At 40.9% G+C, this 13,676-nt stretch overlaps 1 protein-coding gene across 1 annotated transcript in view; it reads left to right on the plus strand.

The window, feature by feature from the left end:
• Window positions 1-264: 264 nt before the first annotated feature.
• The window catches only part of LOC115359403 (peroxisome proliferator-activated receptor delta-like), a 36,125-nt gene continuing 22,713 nt past the window's right edge, over window positions 265-13,676 (plus strand). Inside the window, exon 1 of the mRNA XM_030051879.1 lies at window positions 265-557. The gene's annotated coding sequence lies outside the window, so the exon portion shown is untranslated. The remainder of the gene's footprint in view (window positions 558-13,676) is intronic.

Raw genomic sequence — 13,676 nt, forward strand, 5'->3', positions numbered from 1 at the left:
ATGGTCAGGTCATTTCCTCCGGTGACAGACTGGGAGTGACAGACACTGTATCATAAACCGAAGAAGCCTTGATCAGGTGAAAATAATGAAACGAGAGTCACGGTGTGAACCATGTTTCATTTCATTTTATTTTTATTTTATTCATTGATTTATTTATTTATTTTTGTCTTCAAGCGCACGTCTATGATACGCTACGTTACGTCGTGCGTCTCATGATGTCACGACGCAGCCTGCGTGACAGATCGAGAGTAAAGTAGGAGAAAACAAGTGAAGTTTGAGAAGACACTCCGCGGCGGTGAACCTGTATTATCGTTGACATGTACAGATGCAGAGGCTAAAGCGGTCGCTTCCGAAGGGCCAGTTTGTGAAATAAAACATCCTACTATCGGTTTAGCTGCCAGGTCAGAGCCTTGGTGGGAGACGGCGGTCTGGTATGCAGTTGGCACATCGAGCAAAACAAATCTTACAGGCGGCGAGGATATGACTAACCCGAGTAACGTTACTCTTTACTAGCCAGTCCCAGCTGTAGTTTTGGACCGGTTGCTTTACCTTCAAAGGTAAGTGCGAATTCCACCTATTCTTCTTTAGACTGTTGTCATTAAAGTAAAATTAAGCGAGCACAAACCTCTCACTTTAAAACAAGCTCTGTACCTAAGTTTGGACTTAAAACAACAGGGGAGTCGGCTAAGGCTTACTTGCTAAGCGGCTAACAGTTAACGGATGACTGAGCTTTCTTCAGAAGTGGGTAGATAACACACCAAGGTAACGATACGATTTGTTATAGCTAAAACTGTCACCTTGTTACAGAAGCTGGCACAGTGTTTTTCGGCGTTACTGATGTTAGCTGAGGCTAACAGTTTTCCCTGCTAACGCTAGCATTTGAACTGTGTGTGGGAAGCTTTGCGTCTGTAATCACCACGGGACAGCAAACGAAACAAAATTGATGTCTTAACTTTTTAACACTGGGGATTTAACAGGTAAAGGTGGGGAATTATTTTATATGTGCGTTTAAATCTGAAAATGATTACTGCTTTCGTGTAAGACAAATTAAAATGTAAGTTCTCCGAGGTGAGTAGAGTTTCAAGTTGACGAGCTGATAACTTACACCGTTTAACTTCAGTTATTCCGTGTCCATAACTTCATTGTGGGCTCTTATTTAGCCACATGGACAAATTGTTCAACAATGTGAAGTGAAATCACTATTATGAGACAGTGACGACAGAAAGTGGTGGTCCAAATCCCCACTTGCTTCTAGGCTGATTGAGGACCATCTTTAAAGTGTTGTATGGGCACATTCAAGTTCAAACAACTTAAATGTTTCTCATTCAGAACGTCCAGAAACAAACCCAGCAAATCATCAACTTTCACAGGCAGTGCAAGATGCCCTGGGTTTAAGTGTTTGTTGTGTATGTGATGTGTGGCATCTGAGACATTGGTGCATAAAGCTTGGTGGTGTTTTGCCTGTTGGTGGAGCTGTGGTGGACCAGTGCGTTACATTTTGTAGATGCTGGATATCAGTGTAAAACCACAACATTCTCCAAAGGTTCATTAAATTCGATGTCTGATAGACTGTTGGAAGAAGAAGTCTTCTTCTTCTGATGAAGAAGTCTTCTTCTGTGTTTTCTCCCATCGATATACTCCATGATATTTAAGTCTTTCATTAGCTGAAGGCAGACTGCAGTCTCCTGGCCCTTGCTGCTGTTCGCCATGTCGTTTTCCCCGCTTGCAGTAACCATAGCAACAAAGACACCCCAGGATTCATTGTGAATCAAGCATGCGCAGACGTAACTGAATATTCCAGTATGGGGCATTTTCCGACTAAGGTGTTTACATGCCTCAATATTCCGGTTGGAACAGGCATATGCCAGGGGTCTTATTCGGAATTCTCTCCAACCGGAATATGACCTTAATCGGGTTCGGTGCGTGTTTATATTACTGACTGTGTTTACATGGTCTTCAGTATCCCGGTTTTGAGGCTTATCCCGGCTTTGAACATATCCGGGATATTATGTTTACATGGAACACAGAGAAACCGGGTTATTCATATCCCTGTATACGTGATAAATACCAGTAACACATTTTCTGATCACTGGATCCTGTTACGTCTTTTATTTACAATAGATTGAGTGGGAAGTAGTGCTGCGTGGTATACACGGTGATATAAATTGAGCCACGGTAGAGATTTGTGCTCTACCGTGGTATCGTCGATGACGTCATCGCATCTGCCACTGTGTGAAAATGGCCGCAAGCACAGTGACGGCGGAGAAGGAGGAGCTGGTCAAAAAAACGGCGCCACATCCGTGATATGGACGTGGTTCGGGTTTAACAGACGCAACTCGCTTTTTTCGTGGTGATTTGGGTGACTTGTGTGAATCGTGCAGATCCGATGAGTTTTTTTTTTTTTTTTTTGACATAATAACAACTGCACCGACACCGCACGAGCCAAAAGGCAAAGAAACTTTCCAGGCTACAGCAGCGCAGTGACATAGATTGTGTAACAAAGCGAAGAGGTGCCACTCCACTCTAGTTTCACTGGCTAACAGCAGCACACTGGTTTAGCTTGTCTATAGAGTGGTGAAGTCCCGCCCACCCACTTCCGGTACATGGGTCCTCAAAAGCAAAAAATTATGAATGCGATCCAATGGGTAGATAAAAATTATTTTCTGGTCCCGTTTGAATTGTGCCATGGATTTCACATATGTTGTTTGTGATATTTAAAGATAATTTTTCACGCAAAGAAGATTACAATTTAGCGCGAAGAATATTGATAATGTTAGGTTTTGTGTGAGCCAGCTTTGTGAACTACAACTCTTCGCTGCTCTCGGTGCGAATGATATACGTCACCACCCGCACTGGAAGCCTGCAACAGACATGGCGATTTCTCTGCTCCGCGCTGAGTTTTTGAGGTTCTGAGTTTCTCCGCCCGACGGCGGGGTCCGCTCGCCCTCCCGCCCGGCCCGGCGCTCCGTCGGCCCTTGGAGACGCGGACAATTGGGAACAAAACACACCGGCATCTTGACTTGAATCTGGATGGAGGGAAACGGCGATGACGTGACGTCACATACGCGACACAGTATGTAGTCTTTCTAATTGTGTTTTCTCAACAGCATTTAAGTGAACAATGGCGCAATAAACGGTCAAACTCTTGACATGAAAATTTGTTATTTAAGCCTGTAAACAACATTTGTGTAATCCATGGCATAACGACGGGGGGACCAGAAAATAATTATTTTCTGTCCATTGAACACCATTCATTTTTTTCGCTCTGAAAGGTCCCATGGGGGCCCACCGGAAGGGGCGGGACTTCACCACTCTATTTAGAGAATCGGTATCACTTCGGCTTATTTTTCATTTTCAATCTGTGTTATCACATGCATACTACTGCTCATTCATTGGTAGTTGAATTGTTAGGTCTGTTTGATAAGTAGTTTACATTTTTAAAACAATATAATTTAACAATTGTTAAATTATTGATGTCAAGCTTACTGGTAAACATCTACTCCTTCAAGATAATTTATTATGTTCTACAACTCATAATACTACATACCGAGTGTTTGAGCAACATATCTCCTCTGTGCTACAAAAGATCCGTCGTAAACCCCCAAAATCCTCTACTCCAAAATTTTGCACTTTGGACTAGAGGAACCAAAGTTCAGTGTTTACGTTTGCAGCTAATTTTAAATATTAAACCAAATGTTCTGTGACACTTTTTGCACAAGAGAACTGTTTACAGTATTCACTTTATTTTTGTGAGAATTTTTGTACTTCTAAATCCGTACCTCTCTTGTTCTTTTGCACAATAAATGCTCAAAAAATTACATTATATCTTTACTTTTTTTGTTGTTGTTGCTATTGTTTTTAAAACAATTTAGCTTTGCAAAGGGTCTAAAAAAAACATTTAGAAACACTTCCATGATTAGTTTTACACTGCAACATTTATACCGTGATATATACCGTTACCGTGAGGGATGCAGTTTATACCGTGATATGAATTTTTGGTCATATCGCCCAGCACTAGTGGGAAGTGTGATGTATTTATTATATTATTAGTAGTGCTTCTTCAGTATTTTCCACCGCGACCTAAGTTGTTCAGCGGTGCGAGGTGGAAAACCAGCGTCACGTAGCTTGTCCACAACAGGTCGGCATTTCTGTGTCTTCTGCTATCTAAACACGTATGGCGCTTTTCTGCTAGCACCTACTCAGCTCGACTCGGCTCTACTCGGTATGACCGAAACCGCGGCAAGCCAAGTGGAGCCGAGTAGGTGCTAGCAGAAAAGCGCCAGTAGTTATGTTGAGTTCTTTCATTATTTTCAGGCAAATTTCAGTCTCTTCATCACTCCAAAAATGGGAAGCTCTCGTTGCCGCCATGTTGCTTGTTTATCTGGTGCGTCACTCTGGCACCTGCGCACACGGTGGGCAGCCGTCAGAAACCGGGATAAGGTGTATACATGCTCCAATATCCCGGCTTGTATCGGAGTACTCCAGGTAGCAAAACCGGGTTTCTTGAAACCGGGATAAGGTCATAACCCAGTTTCTGAATTCGGGATATGGTGTTTACATGCACAAACACAAAAACGGGATACTTAAAAAACCCGATCAAAACCGGGATACTAAAGACCATGTAAACACAGTCTTTGTCTCTTGCGCAGCCAGAATATTGCGAATATTCCGAATAATACTGGAATGTGGTGTGCATGTAAACATACTCAACAACACAACTGTGCTGCATGGAAAAGCCGGCATGGTTTCTGCCCCAAACTGCATGCGATGAACATAAGGTGGGCATGTCTGCAAAGGGGAGCACCGTGGGTGCCCAGAGAACCCATTTTCATTTAGATATCTTGAGGTCAGAGTTCAAGGAACCCCTTTAAAAATGCCCAAAATTTAGCCTAACTTTGCAGCAATATTTAGCCCACTTGCCAACAACCTAGCATGACATGCTTGGTACCAGCAAATTCCTTAGGTTGTCTAGTTTCATATGATACCATATCATTAATTTATTAATGTATTAATTCAGTCATAAAAAAACAATTGAAAAAAAAAATGATTAAAAAAAAGAATCAAGATACCTAAGTGAATCGACCCCCCCATAAGTGAATCAGGAAATTTCTTTTTTTGTAGTCTGCTGTCCTTTGACTTACTCGTCATTTTTTACTGTGCTGAAATGTCAGGCACTGACATTTTTTACAGTGTTGTGTTTCTCCCCAGTGTTAGATCTGTGGGCTGTTGACTTGCAGTGGGTGAAATCGCCCAAAAACACAACACATCAAGATTTTTTCCACCTGTGATTGGTGTGAACATGGCAACCGTAGGATAAAAAAAATGAGTGAGGTACCTACCTGCTATCAAAAGTCCCATACAATCAAAATCACTTGTGTATAACAATCTTATGAAGCACCAATAGTCATCGTCTCCACATAGTCAGTTTGATATTGTAATGTAACTGTAACTGTAGTTAGGGGTGGGGGGTTGTAAATTAATTGTTCTTACATACAGTAACAGCAGCAGCAATGTGTCTTGTGGAAACTAATTGTTACTAGGGGAATATGCCATTGCACTGACAATGGCCACTCATGTTAATTGTTTGAATGTTATGTTTATTTTTTAAAGATTTTTAGCATTTCTGCTTGATTTTAGTGTGACAGTAGAGAGGGACAGGAATACAAGGGAGAGAGGGATGACATGCAGCAAAAGGCCTGGGCCGGATTGAAACCCAGCTCACTGCACTGAGGACTTAACTTTGATACATGGTACGTGCTCTACCAGGTAAGCCGCCAGGGTGCCCCCCCAAATACCATTTCTAACAGCTGTCAGTTTGTCAAATTGTAGCTTTTTAAGATTCACTTTAGTTTTCATAGGATAGAGCACATTGCTCTCTGACAGAACATAATAAGCACCAGAGAGAGATTGGTTCGGATCAGTGTATAATCTATACATGGATTGCACATGTAGACAGGTGTGTGTAGCAGTTAAGCTGGGAGAGGCTGCCTGGCACACATGAGAGGAAATGCCGTAAGACTGTAAAGACACTAAAACTAACATAACAACAATCATAATCATGACAATATTTTGCGGCTGGCTGTAGTCAAATACTGTAGTGATAGTGTGATATTTGATTTGTCCATATTGCCCAGCCCTAATAACTTACTCTGCACTATTGGTAAATTGATTTGGTTTACCCAACACTGACCTCTGACCCTATGAATGAATTAATGTATGAGTAAAACCTCCCTCCCTTCCTTTACTTACCGGAGTTCATTCAGTGGAACACCTACCGTGATGTGTGTGACTAATGGGTACAAACTTAAAATTCCCATGTGAAATTACCTGTGAGGGCTGAACCCAGCTCTGATTTTTATGCAAATGAAAGGCATTTTCATTGTCTGAGGGCTGTTTCAGTTTTACTTACCTGAGGTAACCATTAGCTACTAGGGGTGTAAGTCACAAGTTTCATCACAATAGATGATGAGACGATACAATACACCCATTTAACAAAATCAGTTCGCTAAAATGTTGTGCTTCTGCTTTAGGAGCTTGGTCTGGTTTGTCATGTTCCTGAGTATTTTATCACATACTGGCATTGTTTGCATATGGCATGTAATTAATCAGTTGACTCCCTCTGTTTGAACTTTAGGAAGGTGGTGTGCTTGGACAGACATGGTTGACACAGACATGCAGGTTTCACAATACAGATGTATCTCTAAGATGACAATATGGATGGGTATTTTCACTTAGTATCAATTATATTGGATCATTGATTATTAGATTGATATACCAGTATTTGGACTGATGGATCGTTTACACCCATAACCATTACCTTAGCCAACATTAACCAATACTGTTAATTGGAAAGAGATTGAACACCACTTTCATGTCAAAAACTGATCTGTGACAGAGCTTAAACCTGCAGCTTCATCCTATAATAGACTTCTTTTTCAGTATAAGTGACAGTTTTAAAGAGGCAGGTAGGGTAGTTAATAGAGGTAGGAGGAAAAACCGATCAAAGAAAGAATCCTATTATCTAAGAATTCTTATCTTGTAATATTCTGATTTGATTCCCAAATTCCAATAATCTATTGATTCATTTTTTCAGTCACTTTATAGTGTCAGTGTTCTCTACACGTTAAATACCTTACAGACAGATCTGCCACCACACCCACAGTGCAGACAGAGTATGGCCAGCCAACTCTGGATGTGTGAAGAAAATAACTGTCTGTTGCCTGTTTTGTTTCAAAAGACCTATGCTCTCAGAGCATTGTTGATAATGAAGTCAGAGATGGGACTGGAGGTCCGGGGTGAAGTTGCTTTGATGTTCGATATTCGCTGGGCATTCCTAGAATAACCCGCTAAAAGACCTGCAAAAGCTGCTGAGTTAACCCTCCTTAAATCAGTAAAGTTTACTGTATATTGTGAAACAACTGCCTTACCCCAGTTCTGTACTTTTTTTTTTTTTTTTTTTTTTTTGTAAAATGTTGTGCAAAGGGTTATAGCTGCTGGACTGTAGTGGACCTGCTGATGCTGATGAGATGAAGTTGGTTTCACATCATTGCTGATGCAGTAGGGAAGTAGGATCTAATGAGCTGCCTCTCCTCTATGTCCAGTAAACCAAGCTAAATTACTGCAGCTAAGATTGTCTAGAGTTCTTTTGGGAGGGGAAGTGAGTATGCACAGCAGAAATACACATTTGTGTACAAGAAGTGATTGGAGTTAGTGACACTTCTTTGAGGTGATTGGTTGTTTGAGTCACACCGAGATGGATTTTAACAAAAAAAAAAAAAAAAATCACACTGATAATGTGATTGTAATAGATCAGAAAATTAGCACTGGAGTGATTTTGAATTCTGAACATTTCCTCAGTTTCATCAAATTGAGTTTAGTAAGTCTGTATTGATTGTGTCATTGGCACCACACATGACTTTATTTATGGGACCCTCATCGAATCAAAATGCTTTCATTTTGCTAGGATTGATGAGCATTATTTGAACAACCTTGTAAACCGAATAGAATTGGTTAGTTTTACAATATCAGCCTTGTTGTACGAACTGATTGATGATGACTTTTCTCTAACTAATTTCATTCAACTGCTGGAAGTGTCTGCATCTTGCAGAAACAACTCCACAGCAAATGTGTTAAAAACATTGAAAGATTAATTTACATGAACAACAAAAACCTAAAACAATACTTTATAGTTTTTTGAAGGTATTAGGCTACTCCTGTCTCTTGTCATGTTTCCTTTTGGTCTCCCATTGGTTTTGAGAGCAAGAGAGGAGCCTTTTTCAGAGGTTTTATCATTCCAGCTGAAACAGTCCAGCAGAAATAACAAAAATCAGTTTCGGTCATTGGGTCTGTCAGTCTTGTTAACAATCACTCATTCCAGCAGGTTATTTTTCAGTAGTTGTTCTTTTGTTCACAACCTCTGCAGATCCATATTGAGAAAGAACCTCTGCTGGCCTTCAAAAGTGCATTTGAGGCATTGGGGATAGCTTAGGTTCAAGCAGTAAAGTAGTCCAAATACCATAGTACAAGAAAGGGCAATGCTCTCAAAAGCACTGAGGACTTCCCTCTGGGTCATCTTCAGACTGCGCTAGGCCTAAGCCCACCACATCTTATGGCCCTTTTTTGACTGTAAGAAACCTGTTTCAGGGGTTTTGGAAGTGTGTCCAATGACAACAATGTGGTTCCAGGTAAAGATCCTAGAATCTGAATTGGGCCGTACTTGTAAGATGATATTAAAACTTGATTTTCAGGAACTTTTAGGAGCCAGCAAGGCTGTTGATCTTGATAAGACGAGCATTGACTGGAGAGCAATTGCATAACAAGTGTTATCTTCAGAGGCCCTACCAAACAAAAGCAGCTAGCACCAAACAGACTGCATAAACAAAACAGCAAAACAATGTGAACACGTGTCTCAGGTGGTGCACAAAGTGTGCAAGAACATGGCGATTCACAATTGTGTTGTAGGCCATGTATGGAGTCTGAATAGTAGCAATGGAGGTCATAATTTTCATTTCTTTTAATAAACTACTGCAACTGTCAAAAATCTCTGTGTGGCAAATCTTTGAAAAATCCATCCACAGATCAACAATCAGCGGCTAGCTTTGTAATCAGATGACTTAAGTTTGCTGATAAACATGCAGGGTAAACAGCCCTCATCACAAGGATGTTCGTAAAGACATGCTAGTTCCTCCAGTCTGCCTGAATGTTTGTTAATCAGTGAAATCACCTGCTGGCCAGAATGAAAACCTGAAGACTCTTTGCCCTTGAAGGCAAATGCAAGCCCATCTCTGGTTTACAGGGCGCCTCAGTGGTTCACCTGTAAGAGCATGTACCATATACCATTAGGGCCCTCTCTTACAACTGGCCGGCTACTTTCCCTCCGCACAGTTGCCATTTCCCTGTCCAGTGCCCATGTCATGTAAATAGCAAATGCACTTGTGGCCATCTGTGCACCCATGGTTGGTGTTAAAAGAGGTGTGGCTAGGTGCATTGCTGTCTTGGGGCAGTTGAAAAAGGATTGCGCGATTGACCAACAGAACCAGGACTGAAGTCAGTGTGCGATTTCACTATTATTTTAAGGGCGCTCTATCAAACTAGTGAACTTGCTATTTCTTATCTGTTTATACTGTTTATAATGTAAATTATGCTTCATATTTTGCTATCCCTTTGCTGCTGTAATGCTTGAAATTTCCCCACTGTGGGAACTAATAAAGGAATATCTTATCTTATCTTAATGTGTGCAGGTGGGTGGAGCTTTTGGGGGATTGTAGAATGCAGCAGTTTTACTAAGTCAGAACTTGAATGGTGTAGAATGGGCTTTAACTTTCATGTCAGCATACCAGTATGGTCACATTGTTAGCCATTTCAAGGTAACAAACACTTTTCTTCTGTGATAAAGTCTAAACTATGGCAGTTAGTAGCATTTACGGGGTTAAAAATACATGGTCTGTTTGATTATGCTGACTAGCAAGGTTTGCAGATGTTGACTGGAGGAACTAATAGAAGCACAATCTTGCTAATGTTGTGCAAACCTTGTGGACACAGATGCTAATGTTCAGTTCTTTTAGTAATTTTTGCTTTTTGCTCTGCACAGTTCTCAAGCAGGTGTGACATACTTTGACTCTGCTGACTTGTTACCACAACAAACATGAATAATAATTTTACTCTGTACCAGTCAAACGACCACGGCAAAAGCTCCAAAATGTATTATTGGTCTGAGTGGATAATAAGGCATCGTGGAAAGAAAGATATTGTATTCTGTTGTGGATAGATGAAGTATGTTTTGCTGTGGCTCAGGATGTCTTTGATGCCAAGTGCGCTCCCTCTTCCCTCTTCTCTGAGAGACCATTGACGAGCAGCCAGTTCTGAGACCACAGGGATTCACCGCAGGAGCTAAGACAAAGCATAAATAGCACTACTGTCTTTTTTATGTGTTTTGTGTGACAAACATATAAACCTGTATTTGTTCTCACAACAGACATGGCATAGCTTAAAACCAGAAGAGGACGATTTAAGGTTCAAAGACGGGTAGAGGTTGATCAGAAATCGCCTTATGTATTGCTGATCCAAAAAATATTTATAGAACGCTTGATAAGCTGTTTTATAAAATCAACATCTGTATTTATTATGTTGTTAGTGAACGCTTGCAGTATTATAAACATACTGAAACTTGAACCAGTGACATCTTTGAAACACCCGAGGCAGCAGGTCGCAACAAACAAACAGTCCATATCCTCTTGGAGTGGGTATTGTCTATATCTAATGTTCTGGAGTATGTATTATCATTCGGTTTCCATGTGTAGAGACACGTTCAAGCTGTAAACAACTTTGAGTCATAAAGTTCTTCCACAAGACATTAGTCCCACAGAAAATTTTTTCACTCACTGTGGCTTGTATGCATGCACTATTTGCAACTCCAAGAAATGAGAGTATGACATTCTTTTGTACTGTGTTGTTGCCATTAGGGGTGGGAACGTGTACAAAAAATTCTAAACGTGTACACGCGCCGTATAATTGCGTGTACATGTGTACACATAAAATCCGTCGTCCTCAACAATTGACAACAGGCTGCATGTCGAGGGGCGACCATTTCCGCAGTTAAGTTGTTAATTGCTTCGCTTCGTGGCTTGTCACATTTGCTAGCTTGCAGTTGTTGTCCTTCACTCATACCCGCACTGACGCCGGACTCTGTCCCAGGCTGTTCGGGTGTTTCCACTGCAGGTGGTTTTTGCCATTGAGCCTGTGCTGCTACCCTTAAAGGGCTAATTCAGTGTGACACAGTGTACACTTGACAGTGTTTCCACTTATGTTTCTTTCAAACAACTGCCGAACAGTGCTTCTGTTTTTGGTGGATGCCGTTGCGCTTGTGACTGAATTTAAAGTCACGTGATGAAATGATGTTGTTAGTGTTTTTTTCTAAACGTTTATGATTGGGTAACTGTGTCCATGTTTACACGTGTTCAAGCCCCACCCCTAGTTATGGTAACTCTAAATTAGGGCATTAACGACGCCAGATTTTTTCACGTCGACCCATCAATCAATGACGTTGACGTTACTTAGACCCATCAACACCGGGAGCCTGGGGGGGAGAAGAGACCACACAGACACTTCTGTCCAAGTTGAGCAACTTGTATTTTAAGCTCTCCTTATCTTTAACAACACACAGTTAGGGCATTTTCATTGTTCATGTAACATGAAACAGGGAAATCAAAACACACTCGCTGTCAAAATGATCAGGTTCTGGTGTCTTATCTGTTTTATCAGGCGTGGCACCTGCTGTATCCTCTCTAGCCGTCATGCCTATTGTTGTCGTGTGACATGTTTCCGTCCACTGCAGCTTCTTCTTCTTCTGTTGACTTTACGGCAGACTGGACACCTGTTGGCACTCCACTGCAGCAAATACCGCCTCTTACTTTAGACACTTTTTGTGTAGATTACACTATCAGGGTAGGCAAACACACACACACACACGCACAGTTTTTTCACTTTGACTTTTCAATGGCCCCTGGTGGGCGTCGACATCGACATGTCGGCGGGTCGACTTTTAGGTTAGTGCCCTACTCTAAATATGTCAGGCACGTAGAAGGGATAGGCATTTCAGGCAAAAATGCCATTCGATATTCATGGGGAACTAATTGATACCAATTGTTTCAAAATACACTGGACAACAATGAAAGGGTAAGCAAACAAGTAATTTAAAAAAAATTTAAATATATGATTAATCATGAAGAGTGTGCAGTGTGCTAGTACATTTCGTCTTTATCAGGATTAAGCAAACTCATGCTCAAACTCAGAATTTGTCTGGTAGTTGTGGTTTATGTATAAACATCATATGTCGGTCTCAACAAAGTGCTCTGTACTGTTAATATTACTTACAGGTAATTAATTACCTACAGCCAATTAAATTGGACTTATTCAGATTCAATGTACTGTTCATGCGAAGATTGACAAATAACATTTAAATCAGAACAGGACAAAAATAATTTGGTGGTGAATATTGTCATTTATTAGTCATTTTGCAGTTGTTATTTTTACTCTTTTTTGGTGAAAAATGGTCTCGGTCAGAAGCTATGTGATTCTGGCAAAGCGCCAGAAAAGGCTCACAATTCAGGGATTGCTTCAGAACATTAAAGCCATCATGAAAACTCTTGGCGTTGCTTTAAGAGTACACCCTAGATTTTACTTCTCAGAGAGAGTGATGTCACTCAAACTTGCAAAACAAGCAAATACCCTATAGCTCTCAATACTCTACATGACATCGAACAGTGCACCTCATCTCCGTACAGTCATCACACACGTTCTCTCAGCTATATTATCCACACAGAGTACCTAGTTATCCACAAAATGTGATAGTTTAAGCAGATCAGAATTAGCAGAGAAAATAATAAAAGGTTTGACTCAAGTTTTCAGTGGAAAGGATGTCAGAAGAGATTAGATTTTGTGCTGTTTTGTCTACAAGTTGACGTGTTTGCTTGAGGGTGGTTCTAGAGTAAAGGCCATGGAGACACTATAGCCTAATAAACAAGGTGCACTGACTGCTCAGTGAATTTCAGTCGAATCTTCCCAGTAAATTTTGAAACATCAAATTTGTCATATTGGCCAATGGTCGGTGCTAGTGGAACAGTTTAAGGGCCTCTATAATTGACAGGGTTCAACCTCTGGGTAGCATACATATGGCACTCAAATTTCATGGTAATCTACCAAAAAGATAAGAGAAGAGAGGTTGTCTTATGTGGGTGCTAGAGGATAGGGATATGGGGTCACCCTAATTGACAGGGTTCATCCTCCCAGGAGCATAACCATGCTCACCCAATTTCATGGCAGTGCCCAACAAATTTTGAGATATGTTGTCTTGGAGTGCATTACTGGACATATGAATGGACGTTTGGACAGATGGACAGACCAGCATGGCTGTCCTCAGGCCCCATCTGTCAGCAGGGCAAATAATGAAGCTTTCCACTAATTCAAAAAAGCGATGTGACCTTGGAAACAACAACATGGTTTTGAACACTACTATATTTGTTTGCTTGAGTTTCAGTGGAAAAGAATTGAGTAACCTCTTTTGATATTGAGCTGTTTGAATTTCAGCCCAGCTTTCTTCACCCAATAGATAGTTTACTATGCATGAGCAGATGTCACTGGGCTAAAGGTACAATCATCTGTCTGTTTCATCCTTTCAC

Source organism: Myripristis murdjan, chromosome 5 (genome assembly GCF_902150065.1).
Source record: "Myripristis murdjan chromosome 5, fMyrMur1.1, whole genome shotgun sequence".
NCBI classification, from domain to species: Eukaryota; Metazoa; Chordata; class Actinopteri; order Holocentriformes; family Holocentridae; genus Myripristis; species Myripristis murdjan.